Consider the following 24,331-nt stretch of genomic DNA (forward strand, 5'->3'; position numbering starts at 1 on the left):
CGCAAGTAGATTCAGATTATAGTCTGTTGATCACTTACTGAAATAAGCAAGGATGAATATCAAAAGCTAGCATTGACATTGAAGGAGGAAGTTCCATATAAAGAATGGTCTCTCACCTTTTCAGTGGTGGAGTTTGGCCTCACGCCATAGTCTGCCCAGCCCCCATCACTTCGTGAAATAATTCTATGGATTTCAATCTCAGTACCTCTAACACTATTCTTGATACATTTTCGATCGACTAACAGACTGCCCGAACTGACGAAGGAGCAAAAATTCAGCGACAAGATTCGGAGTGTCTGTCAATCTTATCCTATAAGTGATTATGCTCTTTGCCTGACTAATTCAAGTAGGATGGAAAATTCCAAGCACGAGGTGAGCCTGGCATGCTGTCTCCTCGTAGTTCTTCTTGTCAGCGTTCGCAGGCTACTACATCTCCTGAAGCAGGCAACAAGTCCAAGTTGCAGGATCCTTTATTGACAGTAGTCAACTAATCACATAACCTATTGAAGCAAAATGTGGTAAGAAGAGATCCTGAGATAATAGTACTCGTGCAGAATTTGGTCTGGTTAACTTGAGTTAATTATCATACCTCTTGCGTTCTTACTCATAGATCATTAGCTGATAAAAAATCGAACCCCACAGACTGTGCCCCCACGCTGTTTTCTTAGTTCTTACTTGCAAAATTTGGACAGGAATGAAATTCATTACCTCCTTGTAAAGGACCATCGTATTCCTATGTGGTTCGGGTTTTCCTATGAGATTATAAAACTATGGTCTGGTTAACATTTCTTGGGTTAGTCATCAATCATCATACGTTTTATGTTCTTACTTAAAGAACATTTGTTGATAAAAAACCAACTCTGCGGCCTGTTCCAGGCGGTTTTTTGAAGGGGCGCATCAATGGGAGCATGCAAATGGCAACTTTTAAGCATTCAGACAGATCGTGGCCAGTGAAGCTCCTGTACTACCCACAGCATGGCTCGGGAAACCTTTCTGCTGGTTGGGCCACATTTCAGAGAGGAACTTCCGTAAAGAAAGGAGATATCTGTGTTCGAGCTTGTTAGAAATGATGATATTGAACTCAAAGTCTCCATTTTCAGAAAGAATGTCGAGACTCAGGCTTAAACTTTGGTATGCCTGCAGAAAAATCTCTGCTTCACTATGTTTTGTCTAGTTAATCAGATCAAAGAAAGCAAATCTTTCTGCTGCAAGTAATGGAATGATGATGTATTTCCTGATGTTTTTCTGGGGACTAGTGAAATTGCGTCTTCCGAAATTCCTGGTACACGTGTCTTGATCCGACAAAGTGTGAATCGAGCTCATACGTAGCGTGGAGAGTTGATCGAACAGAGATTATAGTATATTCCTTCAAGCAGTATCTGTCACCATTGAGGTGGTCACAGAAAAGGAAAGAGAGAATGTCCTGCACCAAGCCAACTCTGTTTCCATGAAATATGCAAAAGACTCTAGATTAAGTATAAATTAGGTCCCTAATGTTTTCTAGTTAAAGTATAAATAGCCTTCGAAAAATGACTACTTGGTACTTTTCCGGGACATAATTGACTCCTGCAAAGGAATGGTATTTTCATAGGGATCATAATAAGCAACGCTCATCTAGAAAATATTCTCTTCAAGCGGCTCCGATCGCTATTCTAGTGAAAGAAGGGACGGTATACTCAAATGCGAATGTGGATCAAGATCGCTTTTGGACAATCTTTCTCCAGCATATATTAGAATTTGATGGACGATAAAGAGCAATTCGCTACTAATATGAAGTAAAGATACGTGCAAAATCAGGAGATAGGGCTCCGCTTTTGAGCGGACGAGAGGCTGCGAACCAAGTCCAAATTGAAGATTGGTAGACCGATACAGTTTCACTTTGGGGCTTCATCCGTGGACAAAGCCCCTGAAATCCGAAGCTTTCGGGCACTGCTTCCTTAATATATGGGGAAATTCCCATGAGATGAGGCTTCCTGGCTATTGAGCTATCGGTTGTTATTACTGTTTTGCTTCGTCCATCATTCCTCAAACATCGCAGACGAAAGCATACAGAGTGTACTTCTGGGAATTATGGATAGAATGGAACTTTCATTAGCTGTTAACTCTAGTTTCACCATGTGTGCGACACGTTGCCTTGCAAAATAGGCAGAGTGTTTCATACTTTGGATTCTCGTTTTGACAATGGTGCTGATCCATCAAATGAGCGGCGGTACTCGGGGTCGCATTTCTTGCAGCACTTAGCGCAGCGACAAAGACATGTGAAATGCCGGCAAAAGCTGAAAAATTATAGCCATGATATGTTCTCGCAACCAAATTATCGCTATATAGAGGTTGATGACCCAGAAGGAGAATTTGAAGCAGAAGATTGGAATTGCAAATTCAACAGCAATGGACTAACTTAGTGAGGGGTGATATGTACAAATTTGTGCAAGTAGGGAATGATGTTGGAATTTCATTGCTGGTGTTGTACATGGCGGGGAAACAAGTCCTTATTGTTGGAGGAAGCTTGTCGATTTCGGTGACACCCCCATCTGCAACATTTCCAAAACGAGCATGACATTCGTGTCAAATTTATGTAAGTGCAAGCGCGAAATCTCGAGGAAATTAGGATACTATCGCGCACTAACCTCTCTATGAATATCGTCAATAGCTAAAGCTCTTCCCATTAGCCGAAAACGTCATCAACTTTGTCCATCATGCATGGTGCTCATCTCTCCGAAAGCTCCACATTGCGGTTCATAGACCATTAAAGCATTCAATAAGTAATGCTACATCAGTTTATCTCGATAAAACTCTATCTTGCTCAACCCTAAATCCACCCACCACCTAAAAGAGATTGAAGAACATATTAGAATTCAAATTACTAAGCTTTTTATTGGTTGATCGCTCAAAGGACGGGCTTGGTACATATAGTATTAAAACGTTAGTTTTTTTTTTTTTTTTGTGGGTCCAAACGTTAGTTCACTTTCTTGAATTGAAGTCCGAAAAAGGTATCAAAAGAAAGTCACCCATGTAAATTATAGGTCATTAGAAAATACAAAGTAATAAAAGATAATGGGAATGGATCTACTAGGCTCAGGAAGGCCCTTTGAGCCCACCAAATCTTTCAATTACAAGGCCCAATCTTGAGAGAATAACGGATCATTGAAGAGAATATTAACAAGACATGTAATCGCTTCGCTTGACATAGTCATGTTGAAAATATTCAGATCTAACAAGTTTCCTGAAAAATTAAGCTCTATTTGAATCTTAAATTGCGCGTCGTTATAAATTTATAATAGCTTATGTCCTCAAATTGTTCTCAACACTTGCAGCACCTCTCACAATACCGGGCTCGCTCCCATTTGCTCTGTCCCTGTTTTGCCTATGACAAACATCCGTGAGAACAGTAAGTCGCTCATTTACCAGAAGCTTTTAGGCAATGTGAAAAGAAATTGAAACACCCATTAGATGGTCCCGCAGTAACCTCAGCTTTTTGTGACGACCCTCGAGCGTACCTCTGATCATATCGAGGGGCAATGCGCCTTGCTTGATAGCATTTGATCCTTTGGCACAGCCGACCCATGCTTCAACTTCAAATGTTCCTCTTAACGTCTTTGCATAAAATTTAGGATGCAATATAAACATCGATCGCTAATCTTTGGCAATCCATTTCGTCGTGGCTCAACACGGTAATGATAGACATCCTCTCCTTGTGGAGCTAGCCACCATAAACTGTCTGGGAGCATCCCTTTGACACTTAGCCTCCGTAGTCTCCGCAGTCCTAGGCCATTTGATGCCATACCCACTGTAAATTGCATACTTTTTTTCTTTACCTGTCTGTTTAAAATTGAGATGGAGATTCAAAGTCTCAAAAGAGCTTTTGGACTTGACATTCAAATTCAAAATGGGCCAAGGCTTCGCAGCTGAAAGGTCTTATTGAAAAACCACATTAATCCGTGCCACGAGGACTTGAAATACTTGGACAAATTTTTTAGTCGGGTCACATATCGATTTGGTTAACAAAATTTCATGATTTTATCTTAAAAAAGTATCCATATTTCCTCAATTTGGAAGAATGCTGTTATAGAACGAGAACGTGGGGATATTAAGTTTGAATGTTTTTGTTTAATCTAACCATTGTGGTTGGTTAAAAAAAATAAACAATTTCAAATGCTCGTTACAAACTGAGGTTGTTTTTTTTTTTTTTTCATTTTGATTTAAAGGGATGACTGGAGAGGCTTTTGATCAACAAATCTGTGAAAATTTCAGAGACAAAACATGAGAAGTCAAGCCTTAAACTCACCTCATGTTCAACAATAACTAGATAAAACGGTCTAAGTTAGCCCAAGCATAATATGTCAATAAGTTGAAGATTATCACAAATTGCTATATATATACATGTTTGTTTATTACACGACCATTATATTGAGTGTTTCCTTAAACTTCTAATATAGAATTTTATGTTAGTCTGAAATGTAAAGTCAATTAAGAGAGAAGTTTCCCACTGATTGTGGCATTAGAAGAAGAAAATCAAAGGTCATGTAATTTATGACATGAATGAAATCTCTAGATGATAAATAGGAACACTTACAGGCTAAGCAGTCGAATCAAAGGGCAAGGCCTGGAAAAAAGCACACAAGTGATCAGAAAGATTTGGACATGATAAAACTTGTTCCTTACGCAGCTCAAAGCACAAAGTTATTCTACGCATTCTTACCAGAATCCCATGATTGAACCGTTCATGCGAAAGTATCGTCCACATGCATTCTTTCGTCTTATAGAAGCTCCGTCTGTCACGGGACGAAAAAGCTATGCACGTTGCCTCATAGACTAGACGTCAGTCCGTCTTTAGTAAAGCTGCTTCATAAAAAATGAAAGCTAAAGAGACGAAAGCGTTGATAGTTACTTTTATAAAATTTCGTCCAACGCTCGGATATTGTCTCTTGAGTCCCTGCAATTTCTCCTGGAGCCGAAGGCGGAGAAGCTCTTTGCCTTCCATTTGCAAGAGAGCTGCTAGTTTTAGGGACAAACCAAAATGGGGGGCAATTTTCGGTTGAATGGCTGTTATGGTTCTCAAATTGGAGTTTCTCGTTCAACTTGTTGATAGGGTTCTGATTGTTGGAAAGCAGATAGAGATCATAAAGAACATAGAATTTAAAGAGTTTCGACAATATGCTTACATCCTCAGTCAATCACCTCATCCTTTCTCTCTCTCTTTTTTGTTTTTAACTTCTTATTTCATCATGTATGCATGGACCCATATATATACGATCGGACGAACTTCTTCTACAAGTCAATCCTCTACATATTAGGAAAAAAAAGACTCTTCTACAATCAAAAGGAAAAATAAAATCCCCTACCAGTTAGGGGATTCCTGCTCACACCAACACTCGTATGAGGGAAAGTTAGTAGATGACGTCGTTTAGGGGTTTGATGCTGACTGGACACATGGGCGAGTCACGTCTTAAGAATTTAATTGAAAAGAGCCATGTCGAAATTTCCAACGACCAACAAAGAGGTGGCACTTTATTATTATTATTTTTTAAGTTGACATTAAGTGATCTATAAGAATTTTTTGGCACTAAATCAAGCGGCATATGTAACTTTTGGGACTTTCTGTGTCCTCTTGCGGCTCTTAGCCTATACGTTCGTGTTCTATGACCTTTTCGTTAAAGTTATTATTTCCAAAATAGCAGCCATGCATTACTAGCCCACACCCTTGATTCAACTATTCGTGCAAATATGTGGTCGACATGTAGGGTCTGCATGGTAACAATTTTGTTTTTGTGATTCTGTTCCCAAAAGCAAAAAAAATGAGAATCATGTTTGATAACACATATAATTTTGATTATGATTCTAGAAGCAGAATCAGTTTTGAAGAAAAAATGACCATTTTTGCAAAACCACAAAAAAGTTGGTTTTGACAAAAATAATCACTTTTGCAAAACACAAAAATCTTTTCTTTCCTCCTTTCTTTCGTTACTTTGCTTGACCTCTCGGAAGGTCTTTCGTTACTTTGCTTTTGACCTCTCGGAAGGATACTCTGCCACGACACTCTTGAGACTCTCGTTCGCAACTCAATTCACCGCTTCGTCCGCCGCTCTTGTGACCCGCCAGCTCTATTGCCGTCATCCATTGTTCCCGTTGAACGACTCCGGTAAGTTTCGCTTGACCGAGATATGTCCTCATCTTCTCGCTTGAGCCGAATTTGCCATCTCGTCGCCCGAGCCCGAATAGGGCGGCTCGCGCCAGATTGGCGAGGGCAACCACCCTCTTGGCCTAAGGTGAGACTCGCACTCGCTAATCTCGACTAGGGCTGCCCTAATCGAGCGACGCAAACTTTCCCCTCGCCGAACTCGACCGGGGTCACCCTAATTGGACAACGCGAGCATCCCCTCGGTGATCTCGACTAGGGCCGCCCTAATTGGGCGACCAGATGGCGAGCTTCTGCGAGGAGACAATGTAAATGTGAATATGCATACGTGGTTTTTCTTGTTAAACTTGCATCATACAAAGATTCAATTTCTCCTTTTCCCGGTTCATCGGTTCAATGTCATTGACTCTCTCCGTTTCTTTCTTTTTCACTTCCTTGATCAATGCAATTTAGTCATTCTCTCTCTAAATTATGGAGGCTAGAGTTTAAAAACCGACATGAATATACGCGGTTGTCGATTTCCAGACTCGTTATCCGCATATCTAAAAGGGGGAATTGTGCAATTCGACCGATTCTGATCGGATTTGAAATGGGTGTAGTGAAAGTTATCAAACGTGTTTCTATTCATGAACAGAATCACAATACAGTTATCAAACACATTCTGATTCTCTAAAAACTCATTATAACCATAATCAGAAAAAATCATTATAACCATAATCTGTTTTTGGGAACAGAATTGTTGCCATGCAGACCCGTAGTCTTCTGTATGACAGTGCTGTGTCTCTAGAAAAAAGAGCCACGCGCACATTGCTCAGTGCCAGAAGATACAATAATTCGAAAAGACATTAGATAGTTGGGGGTGGGGTTGGGGTGTTGGTGGGGGTTCCCATGTCCATCTCAAGTCTTACCTTTAATAAAGTGTTTTATGAAAAAGCTAAAGAACCGAAAGCGGCGATTATTCGGAAATGGATTGGCATGTGGAGCATCGGATGCAATGCTCCATCGGGGAAATAAACCAATAAATTAATGTTCGGCCAAATTGGTTATTATTGTAAAAAATTACGTGGAAATCAAAGTATCTTGCAATTTAAATCCTATGCAAGAGAATTAAAGATGAACAACAATTAGTACGGAGATTTATGTAGTTGATTCGGTCGGTACTTACTCTACGAGGAGAGTTAATCATAAATGATCTATTAATTAAAAATGATACAAGATAAGCAGTAATTTCCCTCATAGTGAGGCGGAGGGAGAGAGATTGAAGCTACATGTAAAAATGAGATGAACATCTTATGGTGCAAAAAGAGTAGATATAGAAGAAAATCGCTACATTTATTTCACTTATATTTCTATATGTATCTTCTTACTAGGGAGTGATGTTTCCGGATAACTGTGTTTCAGCCCAAGAACTTGCAACCTAACCTATCAAAGCCGATTCCCCATTTGATATCATAAATTGAACTAGTTACCCCTTTAACAGCCTAAAGCCGCCTTAGCCAGTTCTAGGGTCCAAACTGACCTACCTCTTTTTTGAATTTCAATTACATTCCACTCTTGAATTTTAATCGTGCAAGCATGAATCTAAGCCCAACCTACTACCTTCATTGCAAAATATGTTTTGATTCTAATATTCCATTTGTTTCCCAAAAATTGAATGACTCGAAAATATTTCTCAAAATATGTTTGCTTGTATCGCTCGAAATAATTAACTAATTACAACTTTCTTTATTATCGGCAACAAAATTTTTTTTTTTTGGGTTCATCGACCGCCAACCCCAACTAGTTTGGGATAAAGGTGATGTTAATATTGATGTTGATTTGATTGTCATCTAATGTTTTCAAAGATCACTTCAATACCGTAACATTTTAAAACTAGAAGTGCTATGCCATGTTGAATTTCCAGTACTTAGGGGGATATTTGAAAAAAAAAATTGACACTTAATTTGTAGATTGAAAATGATGACACCCAAGTAATCATTTTTACAAATTTATGATATTCAAGTTATCGGAAAAAGAAGTTACGGCACTCAATGGTGTACCAAACTCAGGAAAAGAGTCATCCATTTCCGTTACTCGATTGTTTGCTAGTGCACATAGGTGGCTTGATTGTGGACCCGAGTAAAGTTCTTAAATTGTTTCATCTTAACTCTAAGACGTAAAATTCAAGGGTATTTCTTAAGATGAAGGGAAGAAAAAAAAATTCTCTCAGCTTAGAGGGGTGAGGAAAGTAGACTCCACGTCATCCTCGAATGGCTATCGTCAGATAAGATCTTATAGTAGCGTCCTCACGCCTCGGGTGAATTATCGGAGCTTTGACTCCTGTGTCGTCGACATGCGCTTTGTATAGTGTCTTTGAACCGATTTGTATGCATTTAGTGTACAAGACTCGACAAAAGAGCCATCCATTTCCGTTACTCGATTTTTGGCTAGTGCACACAGGTGGCTTGATTGAGAAGACTGACAGCGAACTTTCTTTTTTCTAACTTTAAATCGTTGAAGCTCACCCGTTGATTCGTCATCCTTATTTGCACTCAAATCTCGTTGCCTTCTTCGTCTCTCATCATTCTGCTCCGTTTTGCTCTTTCTTTTCCTCGGCCTAACCATCCTTCTTCTTCTCCACTACCTGCTGCTCTTTTTCATCTCCCTCCCTCTCTCTCTCTCTCTCTCTCTCTCTCGGTCACCCCGTTCTTGCGCCCTCTTTCTCGAAAAAAAAGAAAAAATCAAGCAAAAATGTCGATGGATTCTGTTGTTTCTATAGGGTGGGATGTCTTAAAGTGGGTAGTTGAGCCTGTCAAGCGCCAATTCGGATACGTGATCTCCTCCAAGAGCTACGCCCAGGACCTTCAGAAGGAAGTCGGGAAGCTTGCGTACGAGGCTGAGATGGTCCACAATGCCGTCGAAGTGGCCAGAAACAATTGTCGGAATGTCTACAGTCATGTCACGGAGTGGCAGGCAAAGGCTGAGAAGGCCTTGAAGGAGGCGGGAGAGCTGTTGGGAGAGTTCGAAAAGGCAAGCCAGAGTTGCTGCTCCGGGACTCTTCCCGACCCCAATTGTCGCTATCAGTTTAGCAGGAAGGCCAAGGATAAGATGGAGCTCCTTCAGCGACTCGCTCGAGAATGCAGTGAATTCAGGGACATCTCCTTCATTGATCCTACTCCGGGGAATGTCACTACGGCCGCCGCTCCTCCTGCCACGGACGATGGCGTCTTCGAATCCAGAGCTTCGAGCAAACGTAAAATCATGGCCGCTCTTACTGATAACCGCAACAGCGTGGTTGGGGTTTGTGGGATGGGTGGGATCGGCAAGTCCACCCTTTTGGAAGAGGTTGAAAGAAGAATAAGGGAAGAGAGGTCATTCGATCTGGTTGCTAAGGCCGACGTGTCGAAAAATCCAGACATCAAGAGGATTCAAGGAGAGATCGCGCACGGGTTGGGCCTTAGTAACATAAAGAAGGAAGAGAATGTCAGCTTGCGAGCGAAGCTTCTGCGCGAGAGGTTGGAAGATGATGAGAGGACGAAACAAGAAAATGATGAGGAGAGGAAGAAGAAGAAGAAGAAGAAGGTGCTCATAATACTGGACAACTTGTGGGAGCCGCTGGACTTGAAATCAGTCGGCATTCCTTGCGGTCATGATAACAAAGTCATAGGATGCCAGTTGCTGTTGACGTCGAGATTTCGAGATGTCTTGCAAGCGGAAATGGGCTGCGACGACCCCTTACTTCTTGAGGAGCTGCAGGAGGAGGAGGCAAGAAGATTGTTTGAGAGTTATGTCGGAGACAAAGTTCGCGATGAAGAGTTCAAACCCTTGGTGGAGGAAGCACTCCATAAATGTGCAGGTTTGCCTTTCCTAATTGTCCAAATGGCCAAACTTCTTAAACACGCTAATTTATCCGGATGGAAGAATGTTTTAAAACAACTCAAGCTGTCTAAAAACGAGGGAATTGGTGAGAAAGTAAATAAGATGTTGCAATTGAGTTACGACCGTTTAAAAGGCGAGGATGTGAAGTCACTGTTACGGCTCTGTGTTGTGTGTGGCGTCTCTAAGCCATCTCTTGAAAACTTGGTGAGGTATGGGGTGGGTTTGGGGTTATTTCGAGAAGACAAGAGCATGGAAGAAGCTAGAGAAAGTTTGGCATCATCCATCCGTACTCTTCAAGACTCCTCCCTCTTGTTAGAGGATGGAGATGTTCATGGTTTCAAAATACATGACTTGGTTCGTGAGTTTGTCGCCTCGGTTGCTTCCAGAGATAACCCTTTTCTTGTGTTGAAAGAGAAAGATAGGTTGATAACAGAGTGGTCGAAGGACAAGCTCAAAAGTTGTAGGGCAACATGCTTTCCCTACGTTGACATGGAGGAGCTTCCTGAAGAAATAGATTGCCCCGAAATGCAGATGTTTTTGTTGTTCACGAACAATAAATCTCTTGATGTTCCGGATTCATATTTCAATTCTATGAGGAAACTCGCGGTCCTAAATCTCACGGGGATACATCTCATTCATTCGCCATTGTCGTTTCAACTCTTGGAGAACTTACACACCTTATGTTTGGATGGTTGTTCGGTAGAGGATGTAGCCAGTCTTGGCAACCTAAAAGGGCTACAAATTCTCAGCTTTGCGAACTCCAAAATTCATCGATTGCCGAAAGAAATCGGGCAATTGGTAGAGCTGAGGCTATTAGACTTGAACCATTGCTCGAGGCTTCGTGTAATCGAACCAGGTGTGCTAGGAAGCTTGATCAAATTGGAGGAGTTATATGTGGAGAATAGCTTTGATCAATGGAATGCCATGGAGCGAACTCCACCAAGTAATGCCTGCCTTATTGAGTTGAATAACATGAAGAATCTCTACTCTCTACACGTATCAATTCCCGATCCGAATGTACTGCCTAAGGATTTAAACCTACAAAAATTAACCAAGTACAGAATCCGGATAGGCAGTACATGGCACCGGTCAAGCGAGTCCAAAACATCAACGGCATTGAAACTCAAGTTGAATCCAGTGAACGATATTCTTCGTAAAGGATGTGTACGAACTATCTTGGACAAAACCGATGATCTGTATTTGGACGGATTGAACAAACCTAAAAGTATTTGCGAGTTATCCCTAGAAGGTTTTCCAAAATTGAAGCATCTACATGTTGAGAATGGTCCATCCGTCCATTACATCCTCCAATGGCCTTCCCACACTGCTTTTAAGAGGTTGGAGTCATTAGTTCTCGAAGATTTGATCAACATGGAGAAGATATGCCACAGCCATATCTCGTCCACGTCCTTCCGTACATTGAAAAAAGTACGAGTCAAGCGTTGTTTCAAAATGGAAGTTTTGTTTCCTTTTTCATTACCGAGAGAACTTCCACAGCTTGAAGAGATCGGAGTTATCGAGTGCGACTTGATGCGGGAGATTGGAGAAGCTGATGAAGGTGGCAAAGTTGAGTTGCGTAATTTGCGTGCATTGGAGTTGCGTGACTTGCCAGGTATAAAAAACTTTTTATCCGCCGTGGGTGCTCCTCTGAGTAGTTCATCAGAAAACCAAGCTGCCACTCAAACTGTATTTTTCAACGGGCAACAGGTAACTTTCTATCAAAAGAATATAGTATTTTTTAATTGCCAATTAGATGTAACATAGATCATAATGCATATTCATATTGTTATTTTCAGTTCATTCAGTTCCAATTTACTGTATCCATTCGTGCCTTCGTTGTCCATTAGATAAACCAATCTTCTGTTTCTCTTCATTTTGTAGAAATCCAACTGATTGTATGAATTCCACATAAACTTAGTTTGGGATAGGTAATGAGTTACTTTTCACATACATTCTGCAAGTGTACTTATGTAAATAGGGTTCATGAAGCAAAACTGAAAGGAATTTTGGCAATAGAGTATTCAAAGATAAAGTAATTTCATAGACTTGTGAAATGGATTCCACTAGATTCAGTTAGCTAAAACTTTGTTATTGTCTAAAAGATAAGCACACCAACATGAGATTTTCTTTAAATTCAAATTACTCTTTTGTCCGCAGATTAAAATTAGTAAAAGTTGCTAAATGAATATAGCAAAGTTGAGTAAAGGCATTGTTACTATTGTTATTAATACAATTAATATTAGAATTTTGTTAAAGAGTGCCTCAGGGCCCCGGGAGCAGTTGTTGAGAAACTAATTAAGGAAACTCTATAGCTTCCAATGCATTGATTATCTTCATGTCATACGCAATATGTACCTTGAAAATTGAAATATTCAGAATAAAGTGTACTAAACAATGTTTCATAAGCAGTCTTTCACAAAACTGTTATTGTTGTTCTTCTTAACGTTTCTATTACATGTCAGCATTAATTTTTGTTAGATCATTACCTCCTTTTGATGCAAGGAAAAGAACAATATGATGAAAAAAAAAATAGCAATGAAAAGATTACAAGGACGATGGCGATGATAACGATAGTCATATTTCTTTTGTTTTACATCTTTTCGTTGATTATAATTAGTTTCCTTTAATCTTAGAACCAGTTATCTTGTTTTGCATTTTCTAATAGTCCAATGAACGAACCACAGAGAAGTTAAATTTGTTGCACAGATGGGTGTTTCGAGCAACTTTACATGTTGTTGTAAGGATCGTGGGAGACGATCCATGCCCCGAAAAAGTTAATACTGATGATAGGAGGAAATACATAGCCATAAAGAAATACTGATTATTCCCATCGTGAGAAGATATGACCATATATAATAAGTAATGAGAACATCGTCGTGTCATTGGATAAGACACAATATCTTATTGGACATCGTTGGATAAAAATATGATATTTCATGCATAAATTAGTTGGGAGGGTCCAGGGGTGACAGGAGGAAGTTACTTGAGTAATTAGACTATTATGATAGTTATTTTTCCTCGTGAAGCATTAAATTACTCTTTGAAACCGCTAAATTACTTCTTGGTAGTAATCTTCCCCTGTGAGACAGTAAATTAGTTCCTAGCAGGACTAGTGCAACTTTTAGCAGTAATTTACCTTGAAACTACTTCTTGCTTTAGGGTTCATTAATTTCCGTTGTCATTAGTAAATGGCAAACAAAATCTAACTGTAACAACATCCCTTCTTATACTGTAAATAAAAAGTAAAACCGAGTGGTTGTCTTTCAGGATCGTAAAGTAGCTTTTGTTTATCAAATATTTTTGTAAATGCGAAAGTGATGAATAACCTGCTAATTGCACGTATAAAATCCAGCTTGTCTTTTCTAATGCTATCGTTGATGGGTTTGTCCGCCAGGTTTCAATCCCATCCTTGCAGACCTTGACTATGTCTGGACTTCCCAATCTGGAAACTATATGGAGCGAAGAATCTGCAGTGGAACTGAGCAATCTTCAATCTCTTGAGCTGTTGGGTTGCAAATCTCTCTCGAAGGTTTTCAACTTCAGGTCGCTGGTAAATTCACATAAGCTGCACACTTTAACTATCAAAAATTGCGTTTCGGTGCAAGAAGTTTTTGACCTTGACGGACCAAGCGCGAGTGGAAATATTGAGACTCCTTCCGAGCTAACCACCTTGGAGTTATGGGACTTGCCGAGCTTGAGGTGCCTATGGAACAAGAATCCTTGTGGAATAGTGAGATTCCATCGTTTAACAAAGCTAAAGGTGATTGGCTGTGACAGCCTCAGGTTTCTGTTTTTGGCATCAATGGTAAAATCTCTAGCACAATTGAGAGAACTAAGCATGCACGATTGCAAGAAGATGGAGGCGATCATTATGGAGGGAGAAGGGTTGGAAACGGAAATATCAGAAATTCTAGTATTCCCAATGTTAACTTATTTATCCTTAGGTTTGGAAAGTTTGATGTGTTTCTCTCACAGAAAATGTAAGATTGATTTTTTTTTTTTTCATCGTGAAGATCTTCTTAACATCCTTGCAATACGAATAGTGACATTCTTTTCATCTTATTAAAATTTGATGGTTCTTTTCATCTTATTAAAATTTGATGGCAGGTTCAGGAGAAGCTCAAAGTCAGGATCATGTTAAATCACGCTCCACTGCCCTCTTCAATCAAGAGGTACATGATTCTAGTTATGTCAAAATATTAAATATGACAAAATTGTTGGAGTAAAATACTTGGCATCAGCGGTATGTGTTAATAGTATTACGGAAGTTTACATGCTGCGCATTTCAAGTTCCCACATGCCACTGCAATCAATTAGCAAGTTTCAATTCACACCAATCCCGGGAAAGCAAGAGTTGGATCAGTCACACGAACTATTGAAAAAATTACAAAGAAAGATATAGGCGTATAAATACTTGTCAGACCCACGTAATTACTAATTACACTAAGCAAATAAACAGTTATACCAGAGACAAAGCATAACAGAAGCATAAACTTACTAAATTACTTACGAAGTCAAGTTTGGTTAAAATTGATTGCATTCTGGATAAGTCAAAAGTAAAGTTACAACCCAAATTGTCTTTTTAAGTTGAACTGAAAGAATTTAAAGACAATCACTACAGATACAAAAGTTGGATACCTAATCTCCAAGGAGTTCAATTGTTAATTCTCAAATTACGGGGTTAAATTCAGTCCTGGTAACTAAAGCTGTGCATGGTAACCATTCTGTTTCGAAAAACTAATTCTGATTAAAATGACTTTTTCCGATTCTATTCCTGGATGAGTTTTAGATAATCAGCACACGTTTGATAACCGCCCAAAATTTCTGTTCCCGGGATAGAAACACATTTGATAACCGCACAAAATCTCTGTTTTAAAAAAGTTTTTCTCTTCCTAATTTTTTTCATTTAAGTCAAATAACTATGTAGTTACTTTGTAAAACTTCATCCTAAATTGAAGACTAATTTCCAATGCACACTAAATAATTTAAAATACATTTTTTTTTAGCATGTCATAAATGAAACATAAATTTTAATATATTACGTTTGAAGTTCAATTGAAGCATGGGACAGTTCTTATATTAAGAACTCATTTCTTTTCTTTAAATGTTGTGTTGTCTAAAATACATACAAACGGAATAGCTGAATAATCAAATTATCCCACTAAAAAAAAATCAAATTATCCTCTTTGATACGAAATACAAGTCCTTCACTAACATTTTGCATATTTTGTACTAAATCTAGGTTGGTGTTTAGTTACGGGTCCACGTGCATATATTTACATTTTGTGACGCACGGCTACGAATATATATGTTATCATCCACATGTTGGATACCATCATCTTCTGTGACATTTTTTGCGTAAGAGTGAAATCTATGAAATTTATGCCTAAATTTATGAAAATGAGGTCAAACTAGCCTAATCTAGGCTTATTCTATTTTTAGGGATTTTCTAAATTTTTTGTGATTTTTTTTAAAAATTCCAATCTTTTTTGAAATTTTTTATTTTTATTTTATTTTTATTAGGTTAAGAGAAAAGTGACGAAAGTCCTGAAAGGGAAAAGTGAGAGATGTGAGACTTCATTTTGTTTTGTGATTCTTAAAAGTGATTCTTTTTTTTAGAATCAATTTTTTTTATTCTGGATTTTGCTCTAAAACTAATTTCGAGAACAGAATCAGAATCAAATTTATTTGCTTTACTAAATGTGATTCTCATTATTTTTTATTCCCACAATCGGAATTAGAGAATAAGAATAGTTACTATGCATGCCCTAAATAGTAATAGATTTTGTCACTTAAACTGTAATTTTTAATCACCCAGGTAATAAATATCATTTCTCTAAAGTTATGCACTTTGACCAAATCTTCGAATTTTTTTGTCCAACTATTGTGGTGACAGACATTACGGCCAATTTTTCGAATTTTATACTGTTGTCACGTGGTCATCGAACGAGAATGTCATTGAAAAACTTATATAACTATATTGTTGTAAAGTGCTCCCTAAAAAGTGCTTCATGAGTATCACTTTAGACTTTCAATTGCAAGATGTTGATCATTCTTTCTCCATACTCAACAATAGCATAATATTATCAGTTATTTATAAAATGTCCCTATGAGATATAACTACGACAGTAAGGATTTACATTATTACCGAGTCTCTACGTTTTACAAAATGGCAACTAAGAATTTAACCTCTTTTTTAATTAAAAAAAAAAGAGAGGGAGATTCATATGATTCTATTCATTTATACTAAAATCCAAATACCTAATTTCAGAGAACGAAAAATTCACACCCGTACAATGCATGAGGATGCTGGTAAACAGAAGTTGGTCAGGGGTGACTTTTGATCATTCTGGAGCTTCCGAGTAAAGCTTGTAACTAAAGAAATCAACCCATTCCCTTCCGAGAATTAATCTCCCATTATTCTAAGCCAATTAATGATCTGCGTCCGTTATCAGTTAGCAACATCCAAAAGAAAATATCTTAAATTAAGTATTGTTGTTAATCTAAATAACTGATAAATCACGCTAGATGAATGGCTTTCCGATTTTGACAAAGAATGTAAATGTCTCAGCGATTTTGCATGTACGGCTGGCTTGGCACTGCAAGCATGAACAAGTGGGTTCACTTTGAATTAACGTTCACAAATAACATTGTTATGCAGCCAAATAGGCTGTAAAATTGGATTGATACGTCGATTTTCTTAGATATTTTTAACCACATATGATGAGGTATTTATGACTGTCTTTGATAATTTGATTCAAGTATATGCCAAGGTTGAGGAATATCGTCCTTTTTGTTTTCAAATATTTCTTACTGCATTTATATGTCAAACCACATACAGAAAGGCCTCTCTTTTCGTTTTCGTGTGGTGTGTGTCCAATACAAAATATGGGCATATCCAAATTATCATCTTGCCCACTGTAAAAAATATATGCTTAGCTCACATTAATAGCATTTGTTTTATTACCTGTAGTTTGACTTCTCCATGTGCTTAATTTTTTTTTCTCTTTTTTTCTTTTCTTTTATGCAACTTAATAATTCCCCCTCTCCCCCTGGCAACTCATTTATATTAACATCTTGGAAGTACATGAATTTGTAATTTAAATGGATCACCAATTTTGTGAGTGAACACCATAGGTTGCGTTTCCTCGCTTGGAGACATTAGAGATCTGGAACATGAATAATATCGAAATGATATGGGACAATCAAGCTGCTGCGGATTCTTTCCACAATGTAAAATCACTTGAGGTGTCGGAATGCAATAAGCTAGTGAACATTGTTCCTTCTTGCATTGTTGGACGGCTTTGGAGCCTGGAAAGTTTGGATGTATCTTATTGTGGTTCGCTTGAAGCTGTTTTTGAACTTCAGTCTCTGAATCCTCTAGATGGGAATCCTGGTGTTCGTTCCCAATTAAAAAAGCTGGTGTTACATGAATTGCCACAGTTGAAGAGTGAATGGGATAAGGAGCTCCACCATCAAGTCAAATTCCAGTGTCTCCATTCTGTTACTGTTTCCAATTGCAAGAGCCTCACCTCTCTATTTCCAGGCTCAGTAGCGATAGGTCTTATCCAACTTGAGGAGTTGGAGATCAGTGCATGTGGCATTAAAGAACTCATCGGGATGGAAGGACCAGTTCTTGGGGTTGTCTTCCCAAAGTTAACCTCCCTCAAGCTCGAGCATCTGACAGAGTTGAAGTGCATCTACACGGGAACACATGCTTTAGATTGGCCAGCATTGAAGACTTTGGCGGTGCATGGCTGTAACAAAGTGGAGATACTCGCTTCCCAAATTGAGAATGAGATGCCACTACAGAAACAGCCTCTCTTCTTGTTGGAAAAGGTACAACTTAGGATTATTTGTTTTGCTTCGATTGTGATTATTTGAAGTGAAGATTATGGTCACAGCCAAGCATATCATACAAATAATTCCACATACGGAGATGTAATCTATACGACTCTCTTTGAATCCACAGAAATAGTATAACATGGAAACATCATATGTTCTTCAAGTATTGACAGAATGCATAGCCATTATCCCCCTTAAAAAAATGGTTTTGGCTAATTCCGATAGTTTAGTCTCTTAAGTACCATAAAGATTGAAAACACGTGGCATGCGGTTTGATCTTACCAGGCACGAGTGTTTTCTAATTTGAGCCCTATTAAGATGACTGATGTTATGCTAAAAAGGGAAGACGTGACATTTTTGTTTGCATTGATATATGAATTTATTGGAATTGTGATTATAATTGATCGAGACGTTATTTTCACAACGGATGTTTCTTATAGAAACGGGAATGTACAGATCTAATTAAGTTCAAATACGGATACAAGTCAAATATAAAAAATCAATGATAGTGTCTATTGCATGAGGGCACATTTTCTTTTGTTGAATCACCGACTCAACATATTAAAAAATGTAGATATTATGTGAGATGTGCAGGACTTATACCATGACACGAGTACTCATTTAACTAAGCTGACTTCAAACTCTGATTTGACTATCTTCTCAGGGTGCATTCCCAAATCTACGAGAGCTAAGATTGGATTTATCCGGACAGATGGAGATATGGCATGGGGATTTTCGTGGTGAAGAATTCTTCTGCACGCTTAGGGTTCTAGAGCTTCGTCATCTCTCGGAGGAATATGCAATATCCATGTGTCTTTTTATTCAGAGTTTAACCAACTTGGAAAAGCTCGTTCTATGCGAATCTCATCTAGAGAAGCTGAGCAGAAATGTGGAAGCCGTAGAAGACCCAAGTCATGAGCTATTACCCTCGTCAAGATACTTTCAACATCTAAAGACTCTAGATGTGTCACATTGTGATGGTCTATCAAGTATGTTCACACCGACCATGGCTAAAAACCTAGCGGAACTCATAGAGTTGAGGATACGAAATTGTAAAATGTTGAAAGAAGTTATTAGTGACGACGGGGGTAAGGAGGGGTATGCAGTGACTTTCAATCAGTTGAAGCACATACAACTTGATGGGTTGACAAGGTTGAGTTGTTTTAGCTCAAGCGAATACACTTTGGTGTTCCCTCTCTTGGAAGATGTCATGGTGAGTGGATGTCCCAACATGCAGTCCTTCTCCAAAGGACCAATAGTTGCGCCAAAGCTGGAGAGAATACAAGTAGAAACACAAGCAGATCCAAAGCCTCAACATGAAGTGTGGTTTTGGAAGGAAAACCTCAACACCACTATCCAAAATATGTTTGAAGAAATGGTATGCATCAGTTATCAAATTTTGTGCAATTGGATAGTCTTAATTACCTATAGAGTAATTATTTTTTGCTAACTATAAGTTTACCTTTAATGATGCATTTCTAACAGGCTACGATTGCTAGAGTAAAGTTTATGTGGCTGTCTGAGTTCCCAGAGCTGATTGGAAAGTGGCATAGTGAACTCAATCCTATCAAGTCATCTTGGCAATTAGAAAGACTAGCGGTGGATAATTGTCCATCATTTGTTAACGCTATTCCATCCAAATTGATGCTTGTTTTAGAGAAAATGACAACGTTGAAAGTGTGCAATTGCGAGTCTTTGGAAGAAATATTCGATCTTGAAGGGCTTGAGCCTGTGGAAATCAGTCGGGTGCTGCCTCAGCTACAAGATTTGGGCTTGGTCAATCTACCGAAGTTGAGGCAACTATGGAACAAAGATCTTCAAGGAACGATGCGCTTCAGTTCTCTATTTTCTCTAACCCTTTATAATTGCAGCAACTTGATATATGCTTTCACTCCATCGATGGCTCGATGCCTTGCAAATCTACACGAGATTGAAATAAAGCAGTGTGGTGAAATGGAAGAAGTGATCGCAGAGGAAGAAGGGCATGTAAGCGTGGTGGAGAAGATCACATTCCCGATGCTCTATATGATGACGCTGGAATGCTTGCCCAATTTAACTAGTTTCCTCTCGGGAAAGAATCATACGCTGGATTGTCCTAGCTTAACAGTGTTGACCATTGCCCACTGCCCCGAGATGAGAAGTTTGACTTGGCATTCTTGGATGCAGGTTGATCAGGATACCCCTTCCCTCTTCACTCCACAGGTTAGCGTTCTTTGTCTTAACCCAATGCTTTGGTGTTATGATTAATTATCTTGTCAAATCGAAGTATGGATGGAACCAGTAATTGGAATTTGGAAATGGAATGGCGCGCGTTGCACTCGTCACATGAAACAAACAATTTCAGTTCCAGTGCAAATGCAACATCCACTTTGTTTTCGTTTTATTTACACACCCAAATAAAACTCCAAAATCCTCGACACATGGCACAGTCAAGGATAAGAAGTTAGTTACGTATTGTAGGCTTTAGAATATTGTAGTTTAAGTGTCAACACCAACTCTTGGCTTCCCTCCCCCCTCCCCCCTAAAAAAGAAAAAGAAAAACAAGAAAGTGTCAGCACCAACTAAAACTTCATAATTGTATACCGACTTCAGTAATTGGTTACCAATTATAAATCAATGAATCACAAATGAAGAATTAGTTTTCTCCAAGAAGGTCAACTAAAAATGAATTGCATCTTCAACTTGAAGCAAATAAATCCAAGAATTCTTACCGTATACTTTGTTGTGTTATCAAAAATAGGGGATATATATATATATATATATATATATATATATGTGCGCACACTGAACTAAAACAGTGCATTTATGTGTGATCGGCGAATTGGAGAGTCCGAGAAGTTGTCATAGGAACTTTCAAAATTTTGGATGGAGAAAGCATTGCCAGTAATAAATTTCGGGTAAGCCAATTAAAAGTCAATGTTCCATGTACTATTGACTATAAATTGAAACAAGATACATTTCTAAATTTCAAAGAATTGCAAAATTCATTCGATAGAATTTAAGAGAGGTTGCCGTCTTGCAGAACTGAAAGCAATTTTCAAATTTGTTTTCATTGAATTAATGAACATGCTAATTTCTTTACGGAGTTTGTTATGATACGCATCATTGCTTCAAAAGGCCATTAACACGTACCAGCTGATCAGGTCACTACACTTTTTCCCTTTTTTGGAGCCTTTTTTCTTACAGATTCTTTTGCCTAATTATTGTTTTTTCTGTTATTTGTAAATAGAAAGCATCTACGACCCTCCCTCTATGTGTAACTAACAAGCTGTAGAAGTCTCATGGTTTGTGAGAGCTAGGGTAGTTTGGAAATTTCGTCTTTGAGATCATAAGTCAGTGTAATCATATTCACTGCACCATTTTTCTCAATATGGCAGGTACAATTTCCCATGCTTAAATCGATAGTTCTCTCCCACATGGACAAATTAAGCAAAATATGGACCTGCGGCCCTCAAGGAACTTTCACTTTTAAATACTTGCAGAAAGTGGAGGCTCGTAACTGTAAGAACCTTGAAATTTTGTTTCCACATTGGGTGGCTACAAGTCTAACCCAACTTGAGGAACTTCGAGTGGAGTCTTGTGGACTTGAGGAAATAGTCTGGAGCGCGAGTGGAGATGACAGTCCAAACTCAATTCCTGCTCAATTTCTTTTCCCAGTATTGACTTCTCTGGTATTACATGATATGCCACAACTCAAGAGCTTCTGCCCTAACTTGCTCACTTTGAACTGGCCATTCTTGAAGGAATTGCGAGTGACCCATTGCGAAAAAATGAATATGTTGTCCTTTCCGGCTCAGAAGGTATTATTAAAACTGCTCTTCCTCTGTTTCTTCTTTATTCTTTAATTCACCCACTATGTCTAACGTGCTCTCATACACACTTTTCATTCGTGGGCACCCAAAATGTTTTAGTGGCACTATCGGCGCATCTCAGCCGCCTGAAATTCAAAGGAACTGCAAATTCTTGTTGACAAGATAAGACATTCCTCATAAAGGATGAATTTGGTCAGGATGGTTCTTGAATTAACCGTACCGACCTCAAAGGTTTTTATATGGATTAGATGTGAATTTCCTACGGACTAAATTGCGAAGCGGGCACACATATTTAGCAATTTATTTTCAAATAATGGCAGGATGACTATCTTTCTATTGATGTTTTCTGGGTGAAATGGATTTTGATGTTGTTTCCCTTTCTATCTAATTATACGAGCATTTGGTTACGGTTTGTATATGTATGACGACTTTAGAAGCTTGATACTTTTATGCAAGCTCTAGAGATTAATGAATTGCAAGGAAAAGGCCACGTTCCATGGGAATAAACCGACTTAATATACCTTACAAGGCAATGATTTATTTTGTCAAACATTGTTGAACTTACTTGCTCTCATTATATTTACAACTTGCAGGACATTCCCACCTTAGAGAGACTTTTATTAGTCGATAAAGATATTCAGAAGATACATAATGAAATTTTTTTTGATGACATTGACAAGCAAGAAGCACTAACATTGGCATGCTTTCATGATGAAAGGGCGGGTTTTCCTTCCAACTTCCTCCTCCAGATATTTCCCAATTTAAAAAGCCTTGAGGTCTTCTGTAGTTCCTTTGAAGATATATTCCCTGATGGAGGACTTGTGGATGAGGGAAAACATCCGGTGCTTGAAAACTTAAAAGAACTTAAGTTGAACAAGCTACACAACCTAAAGCAAGTCTGGAAAGATGACTATTTAATCACAAAAGTGCTTCAAAGCATCGACAAATTTGAGGTTTGCGATTGTCCTGGTTTGACAACATTATTTCCAGCTATGACATCCTTTCGGAATTTGACGGAGTTAGTGGTGAAGAGTTCTTCGGGATTGGTACATCTAGTGACGGTTTCAGCGGTTGCAAATTTGGTGCATCTCACAGGCATGACTATAATAGGATGTGAAAGAATGAGAGAAGTAGTGGCAAATGATGAAAACGGAGAAGGAAAAGTGATTTCTTTTGGGATGCTACGGTGGTTGATACTCCAAGATCCGCAAAGCCTGGAATGCTTCTGCTCCACCACAAGTTGCATGTTGAGGTTTCCATCCTTGTTAGATATTATAGTGGAAGAGTGCCCCAAAATGAAGACCTTTTCCAATGGTACGCTGAGCACGCCACAACTACGATATGCGAGACTGCTCATATCCACATTGGATAAGAATTGGGATGGTGATCTCAATACAGCCATACAAAAGTTATCAGCATAAAAAAAAATGCACATAAAATTGGTGAGATCCAATTAATGATATTCTCAATATTATTATTATTATTATTATTATTATTATTATTATTATTATTATTATTATTATGGTCGCTTGCCTTTGCTTTCAAATTGCCCGACGTCTAAAGCACCATTTCTATTTTTTTTTTTTTTTTGAATCTTTTTAAACTTGTCCGATCAACGATGAAGGGAAGCGCAGATGCTACAAGTGGCGCAGAGATCTGGAAGTTACCGAGGCACGATCAAAGGTAAGTGATTCTATTTCCAATTTCCCTCTTTCTCATTGACAATAGACCTTCCCGGAAAATGGTAGTTCGCATTAGCTAATAATTTAATGAAATTAGGCATAAACGACTTTTAAAATGATAACCGGTTTCTAATTGATTGACCATTAATGTGCCAAATAAGCAAATCCTCTACCATTTGCCACGTCAGCATAACTACTTAGAGCCCATCCTGAGCATCTCATTTGGTTTCTTTTTCCTTGAACTCTCTTATTGTTCGATATCCACTCTCTTCTTTTCTTTTCTTTTTTATTTTAGGAAATTATGTAAAAACATTCTTAGCGATAGCTTAATGTGCAATCAAGCTCTAAAATTTGAAAAAGTGCAATTAAGTCATAAACAATTTGAATCATATGTAATTAAGTCCTCCTCGATGACAACTCAACGAGATATGCTGACCACAAGCTTCAATTTTCTAATAGGTGTTGATCTCTAGTGACCGATACACAAGTAGATTTAGATTATTAAACTCTATTGATCATTTACGGAAATAAGCAAGGATGAAAATTAAAAGCCAGCATCGACAATGACGGTGGAAGATCCATAAACAGAATGATCATTTACGGAAATAATCAAGGACGAAATAATCATTTCACCTAAATATTAGCTGCAAAAACTTATATTCAATCACCTTAAAAATGCAGGGCTCACGACTAAGGAATTTTTAAAGGCTAAAGATGTTTAGTTTGTAGCAGGTACCCAATGTTTAACTTTCAATTCTTAGTTACAGGAATTTAAGTTAAATACTAATCTGGACTCGCCAAAGGAAATAAAGATTGACTAGCTTAAACATGATGGATTGGACCTGTTGAGTTTGAGTGATTAATCTTTTCTTTTGCCCTAACTGTCTAACGACTAGAGGGGGGTGTTTGGCCTGACGGCATAGTCTGCCCAGAACCCATCATTTTGTTAAGAAAAGTTCATTAGCTACTTTGCATATCACTTTGTGAATTAATTCTAT

General features: G+C 38.4%; 1 protein-coding gene and 1 long non-coding RNA gene across 2 annotated transcripts in view; both read left to right on the top strand.

Annotated features, from left to right (window-relative positions):
- Nucleotides 1-24,331, top strand: part of LOC125315325 — a 213,988-nt gene that overhangs the window by 109,825 nt on the left and 79,832 nt on the right. The gene's annotated exons all lie outside the window — the stretch shown is intronic.
- On the top strand, nucleotides 1,047-23,803 carry LOC125315148. Its single transcript, XR_007198502.1, has 6 exons — nucleotides 1,047-1,173; nucleotides 2,146-2,150; nucleotides 3,978-3,981; nucleotides 5,395-5,410; nucleotides 14,343-14,347; nucleotides 23,793-23,803. It is a non-coding gene; the product is annotated as an uncharacterized LOC125315148 (long non-coding RNA).

This window comes from Rhodamnia argentea, chromosome 5 (assembly GCF_020921035.1).
Source record: "Rhodamnia argentea isolate NSW1041297 chromosome 5, ASM2092103v1, whole genome shotgun sequence".
Lineage (NCBI taxonomy): Eukaryota > Viridiplantae > Streptophyta > Magnoliopsida > Myrtales > Myrtaceae > Rhodamnia > Rhodamnia argentea.